The 13,220-nt window shown below is 46.1% G+C and overlaps 1 protein-coding gene across 3 annotated transcripts in view; it reads right to left on the reverse strand.

Moving 5' to 3' along the window:
- Positions 1-13,220, reverse strand: part of USP6NL (USP6 N-terminal like) — a 153,313-nt gene that overhangs the window by 51,694 nt on the left and 88,399 nt on the right. The gene's annotated exons all lie outside the window — the stretch shown is intronic.

Here is a 13,220-nt window from a genome sequence, read left to right on the forward strand (position 1 = left end):
CATTTTACATATACCCATGCTGGGTGAGAGAAATATCTTGGCAAAAGACAACTTTTCCCATTTTTTTATACAAAGTTGGCATTTGACCAAGATATTTTTCTCACCCAGCATGGGTATATGTAAAATGACACCCCAAAACACATTGCCCAACTTCTCCTGAGTACGGCGATACCACATGTGTGACACTTTTTTGCAGCCTAGATGCGCAAAGGGGCCCAAATTCCTTTTAGCAGGGCATTTTTAGACATTTGGATCCCAGACTTCTTCTCACACTTTCGGGCCCCTAAAAAGCCAGGGCAGTATAAATACCCCACATGTGACCCCACTTTGGAAAGAAGACACCCCAAGGTATTCAATGAGGGGCCTGGCGAGTTCCTAGAATTTTTATTTTTTTTGCATAAGTTAGCGGATATTGATTTTTTTTTTGTTTTTTTCCTCACAAAGTCTCACTTTCCGCTAACTTAGGACAAAAATTTCAATCTTTCATGGACTCAATATGCCCCTCACGGAATACCTTGGGGTGTCTTCTTTCCGAAATGGGGTCACATGTGGGGTATTTATACTGCCCTGGCTTTTTAGGGGCCCTAAAGCGTGAGAAGAAGTCTGGAATATAAATGTCTAAAAATGTTTACGCATTTGGATTCCGTGAGGGGTATGGTGCGTCCATGTGAGATTTTATTTTTTGACACAAGTTAGTGGAATATGAGACTTTGTAAGAAAAAACAAAAACAAACAAAAAATTTCCGCTAACTTGTGCCAAAAAAAATGTCTGAATGGAGCCTTACCAGGGGGGGGTGATCAATGACAGGGGGGTGATCAATGACAGGGGGGTGATCACCCATATAGACTCCCTGATCACCCCCCTGTCACTGATCACCCCCCCTGTAAGGCTCCATTCAGACATCCGCATGATTTTTTACGGATCCATGAATACATGTATCGGATCCACAGAACGCATGCGGACGTCTGAATGGAGCCTTACAGGGGGGTTATCAATGACAGGGGGTGATCAGGGTAATCAGGGTGATCACCCCCCTGTCACTGATCACCCCCCCTGTAAAGCTCCATTCAGACATCCGCATGATTTTTTACGGATCCATGGATACATGGATCGGATCCACAGAACGCATGCGGACGTCTGAATGGAGCCTTACAGGGGGGTTATCAATGACAGGGGGTGATCAGGGTAATCAGGGTGATCACCCCCCTGTCACTGATCACCCCCCCTGTAAGGCTCCATTCAGACATCCGCATGATTTTTTACGGATCCATGGATACATGGATCGGATCCACAAAACGCATGCGGACGTCTGAATGGAGCCTTACAGGGGGGTTATCAATGACAGGGGGTGATCAGGGTAATCAGGGTGATCACCCCCCTGTCACTGATCACCCCCCCTGTAAAGCTCCATTCAGACATCCGCATGATTTTTTACGGATCCATGGATACATGTATCGGATCCACAGAACGCATGCGGACGTCTGAATGGAGCCTTACAGGGGGGTTATCAATGACAGGGGGTGATCAGGGTAATCAGGGTGATCACCCCCCTGTCACTGATCACCCCCCCTGTAAGGCTCCATTCAGACATCCGCATGATTTTTTACGGATCCATGGATACATGGATCGGATCCACAAAACGCATGCGGACGTCTGAATGGAGCCTTACAGGGGGGTTATCAATGACAGGGGGTGATCAGGGTAATCAGGGTGATCACCCCCCTGTCACTGATCACCCCCCCTGTAAGGCTCCATTCAGACATCCGCATGTGTTTTGTGGATCCGATCCATGTATCCATGGATCCGTAAAAAATCATGCGGATGTCTGAATGGAGCCTTACAGGGGGGGTGATCAATGACAGGGGGTGATCAGGGAGTGTATATGGGTGATCACCCGCCTGTCATTGATCACCCCCCTGTCATTGATCACCCCCCTGTAAGGCTCCATTCAGACATCCGCATGATTTTTTACGGATCCATGGATCGGATGCACAAAACGCATGCTGACGTCTGAATGGAGCCTTACAGGGGGGTTATCAATGACAGGGGGTGATCAGGGTAATCACCCCCCTGTCACTGATCACCCCCCCTGTAAGGCTCCATTCAGACATCCGCATGATTTTTTACGGATCCATGGATCGGATCCACAAAACGCATGCTGACGTCTGAATGGAGCCTTACAGGGGGGTTATCAATGACAGGGGGTGATCAGGGTAATCACCCCCCTGTCACTGATCACCCCCCCTGTAAGGCTCCATTCAGACATCCGCATGATTTTTTACGGATCCATGGATCGGATCCACAAAACGCATGCGGACGTCTGAATGGAGCCTTACAGGGGGGTTATCAATGACAGGGGGTGATCAGGGTAATCAGGGTGATCACCCCCCTGTCACTGATCACCCCCCCTGTAAGGCTCCATTCAGACATCCGCATGATTTTTTACGGATCCATGGATACATGGATCGGATCCACAAAACGCATGCTGACGTCTGAATGGAGCCTTACAGGGGGGTTATCAATGACAGGGGGTGATCAGGGTAATCACCCCCCTGTCACTGATCACCCCCCCTGTAAGGCTCCATTCAGACATCCGCATGATTTTTTACGGATCCATGGATCGGATCCACAAAACGCATGCGGACGTCTGAATGGAGCCTTACAGGGGGGTTATCAATGACAGGGGGGTGATCAGGGAGTGTATATGGGTGATCACCCGCCTGTCATTGATCACCCCCCTGTAAGGCTCCATTCAGACGTCCGTATGCTTTTTGCGGATCCGATCCATGTATCCGTGGATCCGTAAAAATCATACGGACGTCTGAACGGAGCCTGACAGGGGGGGTGATCAATGACAGGGCGGTGATCAATGACAGGGGGGTGATCAGGGAGTTTATATGGGGTGATCAGGGGTTTATAAGGGGTTAATAAGTGACGGGGGGGGGGGGGGGTGTAGTGTAGTGTTTGGTGCGACTGTACTGACCTACCTGAGTCCTCTGGTGGTCGATCCTAACAAAAGGGACCACCAGAGGACCAGGTAGGAGGTATATTAGACGCTGTTATGAAAACAGCGTCTAATATACCTGTTAGGGGTTAAAAAATTCGGATCTCCAGCCTGCCAGCGAGCGATCGCCGCTGGCAGGCTGGAGATCCACTCGCTTACCTTCCGTTCCTGTGAGCGCGCGCGCCTGTGTGCGCGCGTTCACAGGAAATCTCGGCTCACGCGAGATGACGCCAATCGGCGTTAGTGTGACCTGGCAGCGCCGCAGCATTGACGCCTTTCGGCGTTAGTGTGACGGCAGAAGGTTAAAAGAGGTCTCACAAAGATAACCCCTTTGTATATTAAAGATGGCCCAGTGACCAGTTGATGAACACAGGTCCAGGTTCAGAATCTCTCAGCAATCAGCTGTTATCAGAATGGGGAACCTGTAGCTAGCCATACGTTTCCTCATATGGACATATAGAAAGGGGTAGACTTCATGAGACTAGAACTTTAATAAAAACAAAAGATAGTAGCATCATATTCCATGTGGACCACTGCTGAACACTCTGAGGTGCCTCTTGTAGGATATTTCTTTCTGCATATAAATAATTTACTTCGAGAGCAACTTGACTTTATTTTGTTAGATGAAAGGCAAATAAAGCAGAGAGCTGCATCCATACTGTAGCGCCTTGCGCTTTTCTTGTTCACATTCTCGATACATACAGTGAAAAAATATATAAACGCAACACTTTCGGTTTTGCTCCCATTTTGCATGAGCTGAACTCAAAGATTTTCTGAAAACCAGTCAGTATCTGGTGTGGCCACCATTTGCCTCACGCAGTGCAACACATCACCGTCGCATAGAGTTGATCAGGTTGTTGATTGTGGCCTGTGGAATGTTGGCCCACTCCTCTTCAATAGCTGTGCAAAGCTGCAGAATATTGGCAGGAACTGGAACACGCTGTCGTATACGCCGATCCAGATCATCCCAAACATGCTCAATGGGTGACCTGTCCGGTGAGTATGCTGGCCATGCAAGAACCGGGATGTTTTCAGCTTCCAGGAATTGTGTACAGATCCTTGCAATGGGGCCGTGCATTATCATGCTGCAACATGAGGTGATGGTCGTGGATGAATGGCACAACAATGGGCCTCAGGATCTCGTCACGGTATCACTGTGCATTCAAAATGCAATCAATAAAATGCACCTGTGTTCGTTGTCCATAACATATGCCTGCCCACACAAGCTGTCTGCCATCTGCCCTGAACAGTGAAAAACGAGACTCATCCGTGAACAGAACGCCTCTCCAACGTGCCAGACGCCATCGAATGTGAGCATTTGCCCACTCAGGTCCGTTACGACAACGAACTGCAGTCAGGTCCAGACCCCGATGAGGAAGACGAGCATGCAGATGAGCTTCCCCGAGACAGTTTCTGACGGTTTGTGCAGAAATTCTTTAGTTATGCAAACCGATTGTTGCTGCAGCTGTCTGGGTGGCTGGTCTCTGAAGATCATGGAGGTGAACATGCTGGTTGTGGAGGTCCTGGGCTGGTGTCGTTACACGTGGTCTGCGGTTGTGAGGCCGGTTGGATTTACTGCCAAATTCTCTGAAACGCCTTTGGAGACTGCTTATGGTAGAGAAATTAACATTCATTGCACGGGCAACAGCTCTGGTAGACATTCCTGCAGTCAGTATGCCAATTGCACGCTCCCTCAAACGTTGCGATATCTGTGGCATTGTGCTGTGTGATCAAACTGCACATTTCAGAGTGGTCTTTTATTGTGGGCAGTCTAAGGCACACCTGTGCAATATTCATGTCTAATCAGCACCTTGATATGCGGTGGGATGGATTATCTTGGCAAAGGAGAAGTGCTCACTAACACAGATTTAGACAGATTTGTGAACAGTATTTTAGAGTAATGGGTCTTGTGGGTATGTAGAAAATGTTTCAGATCTTTGAGTTCAGCTCATGCAAAATGGGAGAAATACTGCAAAAGTGTTGCGTTTATATTTTCGTTCAGTGTAGATAGAGCCATTTCTCACTTTTTACATGCATGAATCATTCTGACCTTGTTCACAACACTCATGATTATATATGGTTATCATACTGCACACAGAATGCAATCTGCCAGGCCAAATGAAAAGACAACATTATAGACCGCAGAAACACAAACCCATAGTTATATGGAAGCTGAATATCTTCAATTTTCCAAAGACATTCTTTGTAACATTGAGACTCTTACCACAAGTTAAGGAAAGAAACCGATCACACCCATTGTGCAAAGCAAAGTTTACCTCCAGAGTTTAAACCAGAAACCACGAGCTGGGAAGTTCCAAGGAAACCAAAACTGACGCATGCAAACATTACGGGAAGAGGAAGGCCACAATCCTGCGGCTGGTCAGCATTCATAGATGCATGCTCCTCATTTTCACAACCATTTTATACAAGGATTTTGAAGGACTGCAACCCATTCACAAGTCTGCAATTTCATTCCGCATTTTGCGGAACGGAATTGCGGACCCATTCATTTATATGGGGCAGCACTTCCGGGTCCACAATTCCGTTCTCGAAAAAAATAGAACATTTCCTATTCTTGTCGGCAATTGCGGACAAGATTAGGCATTTTCTATTAAGTGTCGACGATATGCGGTCCGCAAAATGCGGAACGCACATCGCCGATGTCTGTGTTTTGCGGATCCGCAAAACACACACGGACGTGTGAATGGACCCTTAATGTGATTTCAGGTACCAACAAACTCCAAAAGAATTTAGCACCATGGATGGTGAACTATATGAAGCATGATCCATTACCCCAACACATTAAAAGAAGGCAAGAATGAATTACAACTTTTGAATACGTGCGGTTTTAACTACCCAAATGTAGATCAGTGTTACAAGGACAACCTGTCAAAAGGTCAGGTTTCAAAACACATTTTCTGTTGCTTATACTGCACCAAAATATGCGTCTAGCTGTACAGAGATTGCAATCACTCATGCCCTCAATGGGGGGTGCACAGGGGTGCTCCGCCATTGAGGTGAGGCGATTGCCCTAGGCGGCGCCAGGTTAGGGCAAGTGGGGGCTCTGAGCGCTTCCATTGTGGATCGCGATACGGTTGAAGGATGTGGCGGGGCACGGGAGCCATGTCTCCCTGCCTCACCATTCCCTCTAATAGGCTATAGTCTTAGCTCATGTAGCCTATTAGAGGCTGGTGTCATCATCATCGCACCGCCTGAGCCGGGCTGCATACAGCTCAGAGCACAGACTGGAAAAGGTCTGCATCTTCCACCGCATTGCTGACTGAATGGAGGTAAGAATTTGAGTTTAATAATTTTATTTGGCAGCATGCTGTTGGATCACAATGGGGGAAGCACTATGAAGACATTGAGGGCTTTAAGAAGGAGCATTTATGTACTGGCACACATTATAAGGGGGCCACTATCGGGACATTAATTCTACTGGGGGCACTAAAAGGGGGTAATTTTTGGTACTGATACACGTTATTACGGAGCATTTTTGGGAGGACTGTTACAGTGGGGGCATCCTGGCACAGTATGAGCTTAGCATAGATATTTTTGGAAAAAACTATATTTATGGTAATAAGTGTCAGGGACACTATATGCTGGGTACAGTTATTTTTTAGGGCACTGTGCCAATAATTATTGAAGGGGCACTATCTGCATGGTACTAGTATTTTCAGGTGGACTTTCTGAAGAATAGTGTTGGGGAGCACAGTGGGCACAGTATTTCGGGTGGCAGAATGGGGTGTTCAGAATGTGTGGAGGAGGATGGAAAAGTAGGAAACCAAGATGTCCGTTTGTCAAACTCTGCCAAGACAAGAGATGGCCGAAAGAAATCATCATTGCTGTCTAGTCTTATTGGAGAAAATAAGGAAAATCATTTTGATGGAGAATGTCTACATCAGAGGAGACATTACTGGATGTAAGAGGTATGTGATACTATATTACTCTGTTTTGTAGCACTGTATGTAATGTTTTCCAAGTATGTCTTTAACAGTAGAGCTGGATGAAAGAGTTTAGGTTGAGAATTTGGCAGAAAGGCTGGTGGCACCCTTGGGTGTGCAGTCTAAATCGAAAAAGGCACCTCTTAGATGACTTCTAAAAGTGGCTACACAACAATGGTCAGTTGTTTCTGCCAAGCGTGTGTGCTCTCAGCAGGGAGAGCGTAGTAAACTACTGCCAGAAACCTCTCCCATGTGAAAAGCCCATCCAAACCATCTCCACTCTCCTCTGCTTATGCTCCCCTTTGGACTAAGAGTGCGATGTGCCACCTAAAAATCACCTTAAAACTCGGTCCAATCAATGGACTCAGCAGTTATGTGTGCAGGCACGGCACCTGACTGCTGCCCCTGCTGAGTCAACCGATTGGCCAGCAGTGGTGACATGTGTAGACAGTACATCACAGTTTGTGACCGGAAGCAGAGAAGGGAGCTCGGCGCTGAAAATGGACACAGGCGAGTCTTTTTTTTTTTTCACCCTTGCACCTTGCCTGTACATATGAAACAGGGTTCCCGATTTTGGAGAACCCCTTCAAATATTACAGAAAAGTAGCACTTGCAGACTCTAGACTACTCAAAATATGACGTTAAAGAGAAACTATGGAGGACGTAAGTGTTCATTTCGCCTGCTCTACAACAATTGTTTCAAGCGCTGCTTATTAATTGGATTTTCCAAGTTGCAGGACATACAAACATTCGAAAGCTAAAAATGCTACACTATATGGAAGATCTAAAAGTGTAATTGCCAAAGCCTTTCTATCACTAGGGGTTAAACGTTCCCATGCTAGTTTATGACAATTTTACAGGCCAGTGAATAAAACTCTGCCAGTCTGACCCTGTAGACACAAAACTCACTTAATTTACATTGAAATGGCTAATCAATAATATATTAGACTAGTTTTAATTTGTAGCTTCAACATTTTTATGTGCGCTGCAGGCAACAGTGTAATATGAAAAAGTGCTTAACCATAAAAGTCTAAAAATGGCCCCTCAAAATAACATAATTCAGAACATGAAGCATTTGAGGAAAGTGCTACAGAATTTAAGATGGGCTTAACAGCCTTATAACATCTGAATTGCTTCTATAAATATACTTAAGGCATGAAGATACAGTACTTGTGCTGGAGATAAGATAGCAACCTTGTAATTTCAGTTTAGAAATGGGCAGCTTAAAACTATAATTGTGACATCTACACTGGATTTCAGCTGGAACCATCAATCCAAAAAGCAAGGGAGAACTGGAGACATATTCTATATACAGAGCTAGACGTTTCCAAAACTACTACTATTTTTTTAATAGGAAGCCACAGCCTAAAATAAGGCCTTGTTCACATTTTAGTCCACGTCCGTGGAAAAGCAATGCGTGTTTCATCTGTGAAGAAACAGTGTTTGGTCTGTGTGTCCATTTTTTTTTACCTCCGTGTATCATCCGTATTCCACAGACACTGCTCAGCTGAAAATTATTTTCCAGAACATCTCCTACCAATGGTCCATGAAAGGATGCCATCTGTGTGGTTAGTGGTTTTTCACAGACATTAATGGGCATATTTGGTCTGCATTGCGGACCAAAGTACTGCTCGTGATTCTTGGAAAACCACCGATGTGGGAGACAAACATTAATCATTGTGTATGTGTGCTGTCTGTGGATATCACTTGTCCGTGAAAAACGAGAATGTGAACAAAGCCTAAAGATCCCTTTAGACAGGACAATTCAGCGGGCGATTATCAGGAAGGAAGCGTTCTTTACCAGGCAATCGCCTTCTCATCAGTGGAGGAGACTAATGCATTTACATGCAGTGATCTCCTCCACAGTAAAAGGGAGGAGTGAGCGCTAATGCCACCGGTCTTCCCCATGCAGACTCACTGTTTGCCTGCGGAGCGTGATTAGATGGCACGATCTGTCTGCAGAAAATGATTATTTAGGTGTCCGCACCAATGATCCTATTACCCGATGAATGAGCGATCCACTCGTTCATCGGGTAATGGGTGGCACCTTTACACCGCCAGATAATCGCCAACGAGTGTTCCTATTAAAGGGATTCTGTCACCTCCCCTAACCCAAAAAACGATTTTAAAGCAGCCATGAAGCACAGCTTACCTTGATTAGGCTGTGCTCTTTTATCTTGTAATCCGTCCAGCAGTTTCTGCAAAAAACGACTTTTATTGATATGCAAATGTGTCCTGAAGGTGCCCAGAGGGGCGTTTTGTTCCTCTTAGAGAGCCCAGTACCGCCCCTCTTACAGTGCCCAGCCCGCCTTCCTTGCACTGTCTAACCGCCCCCAGCCTGCCACAGCCTCTCCTCCCCCCTCCCTCACGCCGAACGAACTCTCGCACAGGCGCAGTACCCACTGAGGGCTGCGCCTGTGCGATCAGCAGGAGACTGAGGGCAGGAGCTTCATCCTCGTCACTGGGCATGCGCCGAGCCCAGTGACGTCCGATGCTCGCTCTTCCCTCAGTCAGCAGGGAAGAGCGAGCATCGGACATCACTGGGCTCGGCGCATGCCCAGTGACGAGGATGAAGCTCCTGCCCTCAGTCTCCTGCTGATCGCACAGGCGCAGCCCTCAGTGGGTACTGCGCCTGTGCGAGAGTTCGTTCGGCGTGAGGGAGGGGGGAGGAGAGGCTGTGGCAGGCTGGGGGCGGTTAGACAGTGCAAGGAAGGCGGGCTGGGCACTGTAAGAGGGGCGGTACTGGGCTCTCTAAGAGGAACAAAACGCCCCTCTGGGCACCTTCAGGACACATTTGCATATCAATAAAAGTCGTTTTTTGCAGAAACTACTGGACGGATTACAAGATAAAAGAGCACAGCCTAATCAAGGTAAGCTGTGCTTCATGGCTGCTTTAAAATCGTTTTTTGGGTTAGGGGAGGTGACAGAATCCCTTTAATGCTTGTTAGCAAATATCTGGCGGATTCTCATCCCGTGTAATGGGCCCTTTAGGCTGCATTCATACAGTGTTTGACCAGGGATTTCCATCAGTGATTGTGAGCCAAAACCAGGAGTGAAGGCTACACAAACATAATGTATAAGGGAAAAATTTACACCTGGTTTTGGCTCACGGTCACTGTGGAAATCACTGTTCAAACACTGACTGTGTGAAATGGCCTAATGGGGATGCACTCACTCCTAAAATTAGACGCAGGATGTTGTTGAGATCCATAGGGATCCTAGCAGCTACACCTGCAAAAATGTAACTTATAAGAATATTATAGATATAAGAAACATGGACCGTAATGCAAATATAGTGTAAGGCTACTTTCACAGTAGCATTTTGGGCCGATCAGTCATGGATCTGCAAAAACGCTTTTGTTACAATAATACAACCGCATGAATCAGTCATTAACAGATCCGGTTGTATTAATGTCTTCTACAGCCATGACAGATCAGTCATGAACACCATTGAAAGTCAATGGCGGACGGATCCATTTTCTATTGTGCCAGATTGTGTCAGAAAAAACGGATCTGTCCCCATTGACTAACATTGTGTGTCGGGACGGATCGGTTTGGCTTCGCTTGGTCAGGCAGACAGCAAAACGCTGCAGGCAGTGTTTTTGTGTCAGCCTCCAGAGCGGAATGGAGACTTAACGGAGGCAAACTGATGCATTCTGAGCGGATCCTTTTCCATTCAGAATGCATTACGCTGGGTTCACACCTGAGCGTTTTACAGCGCGTTCCTACGCGCTGTAAAACGCACAACAGGCAAGAACCAATGATTCCCTATGGGAATGGTTCTCACCTGGGCGTTTTACAGCGCGTACGATCGCGCTGTAAAACGCCCGACGCTCAAACAAGTGCTTGAGCTTTTTTTTGGGCGTTTGTCGCGCGTTCCCGCACATAGAAATTCGGGAACGCGCGACAATGTGTGAAAGCCAGTCTCTGTATGCGCGATTGTAAACACCGGTACAATCGCGCATACAGAGCGCTCGTTTCAGAACGCTCAGGTCTGAACCCAGTGTTAGGGCAAAACTGATCCGTTTTGGACCTCTTGTGAGGAGCCCATGACGGGTCTCACAAACGGAAAGCCAAAACACTAGTGTGAAAGTAGACTTAGGCGTCTCAAGTGCTACAGTCCAGCACTGCATCTATGGAAGACTGATTTTTCTTTTACTCAAGGAATGAGAAACACATCAGTATGGAGGTTTGGCAAGTCCCTCTGAGTATTTATGGGCCACATATTTGGGAACAATATAACAGATGCTTAATATCCTCGTGTGCCAAGCCCTAGCATACATACGGCTGTCATCTCCAAAATAGTTATATTAAAAGGAAGCAGACCGCCATGTGTGGTGGGTGCCCCTAAACATAACCCTATTTTTCTTGAGAAAATTCTGTCTTCCAAACCTGAGAAATGCTTCACTAAATACAGAGAAGATTTTGGTGTGCCACTGGGCAGAGCTCCTCCACCATCACTCCACCAGTAACACTCAGCAATTGATTTACAGTTCTTAAGATTTTAGAGCAGGTACCGGCTCAGTGGTCAAATCCGACCAAGGACAACATCTGCATGGAGTTTGTATGTTCTCCCAGTGTTTGGGTGGGTTTCCTATCGCACTCCAAAGACATACCAATAGGGAAATCTAGATTGCGAGCCCCATTGGGGACAGCCTGATGATAAAGTCTGTAAAGCGCTGCGGAAAGCATTTCTCAGGATTAGCAAATCAGATTTTAACAAGAAAAGGTATGGTTTTGTTTTGGGGTACCTACCCTATATGGCAAGATACTTTGAAACTGATTTACGAGGTGACAGCACAACTATGTCATGCAATAAATGTGTTATTCTGGCATAGCTGGTATGCATGCTGCGGTTTGCTCTCCGGTATGAGAACGGAACGGAATGCATTCTGGTGCATTCCGTTCTGTTCAGTTCAGTTACGTTTTCTCCCCATTGACAATGAATGGGGACAAAACTGAAGCGTTTTTTCCGGTATTGAGAACCTATGACTGATCTCAGTACCGGAAAATATTAACGCTGGTGTCAAAGTAGCCTTAGCTTGTCATCAAATAAAACAATTTGTAATTTACCAGTCTCAAGGTTTCATATTTTTTAGTCCACCTTGGTCAAAACTACAAGTCAACTAAGTGCATGATGTGAATGGAGAACAATGTTAGTAACTGGGATTATTACCGGCAGCCAATCTCTTGTTCCACCATCAACCATCTCCAGCATCGCCCATGCACAGATACATTTTATTGAATAACTCAGTGGCTATAAGAAATGTTTAATTACATGAAATTACAAAAGTATACAGATCCAGGTGCTGGTTTGAAAATGGTAGAATATTTTTTGTGGGACAACCCCTTTAAGTGTGCATACTGTGGAAATAGTATTGTTGCTCAACGTTCTTAGCAGATTTTCAGTAGGTACTAATGTTAGGGCTACCTACTGTAATAAAGAGGCTTAATGAAGCAAGTAGTAGGGTAGAGCAGTAGAACATCAATACATGTGAGGACTGGTACTTCTCGTCTGACATGTAGAATAAAAGCAAATAAGAACTGTCCTTCACATTAAGTATTCAGGTAATACAGTAATCTATAGACTCCTACACACAGCAGAGAACTATTTACTGTTTCTCTCCTGCCCTTTTACCCTGTCACCCAACTGATTTGGCTGACCTCCATCTAAACCATCGCTTCCTTCCTAGACACACACTGCCACCTAACACCCTATCCTTCTCACGCCAACTTACATCTCCTCATACCCCCCCAGCAAATCCCCACTTTTCTATCTCTCTCCTTTCACTGATCCACTGCCACACTGCTTAAACCGCTACTCCCTTACTTGCTCTCTCTAGAAAGAACACATGCAACAAGCTTTCCTTCATCCTTTTTTTCAGGAAAGTTTAACTTTCTGGGTCTCACAGAGTCCTTAGCTGTACTTTCATGGGGGACTGCAACACCTTACCGACTTCCGCCCAAGATCTCTCCTCTTGTCTGATCCTCACACAATCATCTCCACGATTTCTCCCATGCATCCCCCATACTCTGAATATCATCATCTTCCCCAAGACTCTCCCCTAACATACAAACTTTCACACGCAACTTGAAAAATCACCACCTCTGGAAAGCCTACAACCTGCAATAACCCACCTGTCTCCTTTCCCCTTCCTTCGTAGACTGTAAGCCCACAATGTTAGGGTTGTCTCCCCCCTTGTACTAGTCGGTCACAAAGTTAGTCTATGCTTATTAAATGTGTTTTAATTCCTGTATATTATACCCCCCT

Source organism: Bufo gargarizans, chromosome 2 (assembly GCF_014858855.1).
Source record: "Bufo gargarizans isolate SCDJY-AF-19 chromosome 2, ASM1485885v1, whole genome shotgun sequence".
Taxonomy (NCBI): Eukaryota; Metazoa; Chordata; class Amphibia; order Anura; family Bufonidae; genus Bufo; species Bufo gargarizans.